At 38.6% G+C, this 4,334-nt stretch overlaps 1 long non-coding RNA gene across 1 annotated transcript in view; it reads left to right on the top strand.

Moving 5' to 3' along the window:
* The window catches only part of LOC133555169 (uncharacterized), a 45,366-nt gene that overhangs the window by 2,621 nt on the left and 38,411 nt on the right, over positions 1-4,334 (top strand). The window lies entirely within an intron of this gene.

Below are 4,334 nucleotides of genomic sequence, written 5' to 3'. Positions count from 1 at the left end.
GTAAGAGGCGACTTTTTACCACAATTTTCTCATCGAAACCTGCCGGTTGACAAGTGGTCGGGATCCATGTTCGCTTGACCGCTCTGATCCATAGTAAAGCTTCACCTCCGGGAATTTTAAACAAGGAATCACCGTCTGTTTGTGTGGCTAAAGGTTAAAGCTTCCCAACTCCATCTTTCTACTTGGACTTCTCCATTATTAAGTGAACAAATTGCAAAAGATTCAGCAACACAGATGTCCAGAATACTGTGTAATTACGCCATGAGAAGAGAAGACTTTTAGCCGCTAGTGGTGCTGGGCTAATATGTCCCCTCCAACTCGAGACGTCACGCGCACGCGTCATCATTCCGCGACGTTTTCAACAGGAAACTCTGCAGGAAATTTAAAATTGCAATTTAGTAAACTAAAAAGGCCGTATTGGCATGTGTTGCAATGTTAATATTTCATCATTGATATATAAACTATCAGACTGCGTGGTCGGTAGTAGTGGGTTTCAGTAGGACTTTAAATGACAGTTTTACCTATGAGTACAATACACATTTGAAATAAATACATCAGACATTTAATATTAAAGTAAAATAATAATGAATAACTTGCAAATAGGTATTAAACAATAAATACATATCAATAATTACTGCGATGAGGTGGTGACTTGTCCAGGGTGTACGCCGCCTTCCGCCCGATTGTAGCTGAGATAGGTGCCAGCGCCCCCCGCAACCCCAAAAGGGAATAAGCGGTAGAAATGGATGGATGGATAATTATTTAGTATAAACAATAAGTATTTCCAGTGTTTTTTTCTCTACTTGCATTTTCTTCCCCAAGCAGAATAACATTCATGTTTCTTGTGAGAGGCAGTCCTTGGAGCGTTATACAAATGATTGTTGTTGTTCATTTAACACAGGGGTGTCCAAACTTTTTCCACTGAGAGCTGCACATGGAAAATGAAAGGGTGCGGGGGCCATTTTGATATTTTGTCATTTTCAAACCAAAACAAAATGTATGGACATTTTATTTTGTTTATTGTACCTTTAAGGGTCCCAGGGACCATAAAGGGTCTCAGTCATTAAAATGTTAAAAATAAGTCAAATTATTATTATTTTTTTTATTATTATTTAAAGCTTACAATAAATCTCTATATCAACTTCAAGTTGATATAAAGTAATACAAAAAAAGGTTTTACGACTTTTCTGTTAAAAACGACTTCTATTTTTTTTTTTTATAGTAAAACTGAAATATGCAGTATTTAGTAATTAAAGCCCTAAATGATCAATAATGCAGGACACCAGTGATTTTAATTACTTTATATTTTTTGAGTAATAACAGTGAAAAGATAAATAAAATACCAATAAATGTATTTGGGATCCAAAGGGTGCCCCACTCTTAAAGTGATACATTTTATTAGGTTTTTCTTTTACTTTCAACACATAAGTTACATGATCAAAATCTATCGATTTTACGTTTGAACTATTATTTTGTTTGTTTTATGCTCTTTTGTCAAACAAAACGTTGATGTTTTTATATGGCAACCACATAATATATGCAATATTTACAACACAAACTTAAAGTAATTGGAGCCTTGAAATAATTAATTAAACCAGATTTTTTTGTCTTTTTTTTTTTTTTTGGAGCAATGGCAAAAAAAGAAAAATAAAGAAAGACAAAAGAAAAAAAAACAGCCTGCATGGCAGCTTTGTGTCAACATTGCAACTCTTTCTCGTCACCTCATTTCCCTTTTTTTAAGTGTTCTTTTTTATTTTTGCAATAGCATTTCCAGAATATGTGGCGGGCCAGTAAACAATTAGTTGCAGGCCCATACTTGCCAACCTTGAAACATCCAATTTCTGGAGGTGGGGGGCATGGTCGGGGGTGGGGCGGAGGCGTGGTTTGGGGGCGTGGTTGGGGCGGGGGGTGTGGTTAAGAGGAGATCATATTTACAGCCAATTCACCAACTCGAGTGTTTTATATATATATATATATATATATATATATATATATATATATATATATATATATATATATATATATATATATATATATATATATATAAATAAATGTATGAACGTCTTGATTGGATTATCCAGGGAATAGTGCTCGATACCGTGGTAAAGCACAATATGTATGTGTGGGAAAAATCACAAGACTACTTCATCTCTACAGAACTGTTTCATGAGGGCTTCCCTCAATCATCAGGAGATTTTAATGGACGCATTCACATACAATGGTTTATATAGGGCACAGTGTGGGTGGGTACAGGCAGGCGTAGGGGCGTGGTGATTGGCTCATGTGTTACCTAGGAGGTGTTTCCGTCTGTGACGACATGTTGATATGATTTCACTGCTTAAAAGAGAAACTGTTTATTATATATCGTCCAGACCTGGCATCCCTCAACAAGCGCAGTGAAATCATATCAACATGTCGTCACAGACGGAAAAACCTCCTAGGTAACACATGAGCCAATCACCAAGCCCCTACGCCTGCCTGTACCCACCCACACTGTGCCCTATATAAACCATTGTATGTGAATGCTACCATTAAAATCTCCTGATGATTGAGGGAACCCCTCATGAAACAGTTCTGTAGAGATGAAGTAGTCTTGTGTATATATATATATATATATATATATATATATATATATGAATTCTACTCCATGATAATATCTCTCCCTAAAAAAGGACATTTGAGACTCTACTCGAACTACAGGACCATCAGCCTAATCTGCCATCCCAGTAAAGTATTGCTAAGGGTCCTCCTTAAGGGGGAACATTATCACCAGACCTATGTAAGCGTCAATATATACCTTGATGTTGCAGAAAAAAGACCATATGTTTTTTTAACTGATTTCCGAACTCTAAAAGGGTGAATTTGGCGATTTAAACGCCTTTCAATTGTTCGCTGTCGGAGCAATGACCTTTCACCCATGACGATACAATGGGAAGCAATCCGCCATTTTCTCAAACACATTACACACACAGGTCAAATCAGCTCTGTTATTTTCCGTTTTTTCGACTGTTTTCCGTACCTTGGAGACATCTTGCCTCGTCGGTGTGTTGTCGGAGGGTGTAACACCACGATCAGGTACGGCTTCAAGTTGACTTACGTGGAGTGTGCATCGATTAGCACGGCATGCTAATAGATGCTAACAGGCTATTTAGGCTGGCTGTATGTACATATTCCAACGTTATGCCTCATTTGTAGCTATATTTGCATCCAGCCTTTCCCCCCACCCACATTTAATGCCAAACAAACACATACCAATCGACTGGATTCAAGTTGCACCAGCGTCAAAAGATGCGAAAGTCCCTCGTTTGTTCTGCACATTTTACAGACGATAGCAATGCTACGACAGAGATGTGTGGATATCCTGCGACACTCAAAGCAGATGCATTTCCAATGATAAAGTCAACAAAATCACAAAGATGAGTTTTGTTGATGTTATTGACTTATGTGCTAATCAGACATATTTGGTCACAGCATGACTGCCAGCTAATCGATGCTAACATGCTGTTTAGGCTAGCTGTATGTACATTTGTAGCTATATTTGCATCCAGCCTTTCCCTCCACCTACATTTAATGCCAAACAAACACTTACCAATCGACAGATTTAGGTTGCTCCAGTGATGCAATCGTTGGTTAGAAGGCGATCGCCGAATAGCTTCAATAGCTATTCCCACGATAGCTTCAGTTTCTTCTTCAATTTCGTTTTCGCTATCTGCCTCCACACTCCAAACATCCATTTTAATACATGCGTAATCTGGGAAGCCGCTGGAATCAGAGTCTGAATCCGAGCTAATGTCACTATATCTTGCTGTTCTATCCGCTATGTTTGTTTGTATTGGCATCACTATGTGACGTCACAGAAAAATGGACGGGTGGATTTACAGATAGCGAAAATCAGGCACTATAAAGCCTTTTTTCGGGATATTCCATGATGGGTAAAATTTTGAAAAATAAAATAAGCCACTGGGAACTGATTTTTATTGGTTTTAACCCTTCTGAAATTGTGATAATGTTCCCCCTTAACAGACTGAAGGGGAAGGCAGAAGAACTACTTGTAAAGGAGCAGGCACAATTTTGACTAAGGAGAAGCACTTCTGAACACATTTTTAATGTCAGAGTTTCCATCGAGAGACATATGCACCACCTTTATCACAATTTCATTGACGGGGCGGTATAGCTCGGTTGGTAGAGCGGCCTGCCAGCAACTTGACGGTTGCAGGTTCGATCCCCGATTCCACCATCCTAGTCACTGTCGTTGTGTCCTTGGGCAAGACACTTTACCCACCTGCTCCCAGTGCCACCCACATTGGTTTTAATGTAACTTAGATATTGGGTTT

This window comes from Nerophis ophidion, linkage group LG06, assembly GCF_033978795.1.
Source record: "Nerophis ophidion isolate RoL-2023_Sa linkage group LG06, RoL_Noph_v1.0, whole genome shotgun sequence".
In the NCBI taxonomy this organism is placed as follows: domain Eukaryota; kingdom Metazoa; phylum Chordata; class Actinopteri; order Syngnathiformes; family Syngnathidae; genus Nerophis; species Nerophis ophidion.
Note: the sequence above shows the minus strand (reverse complement) of the source record. Positions and strands in the feature narration are given on the sequence as shown.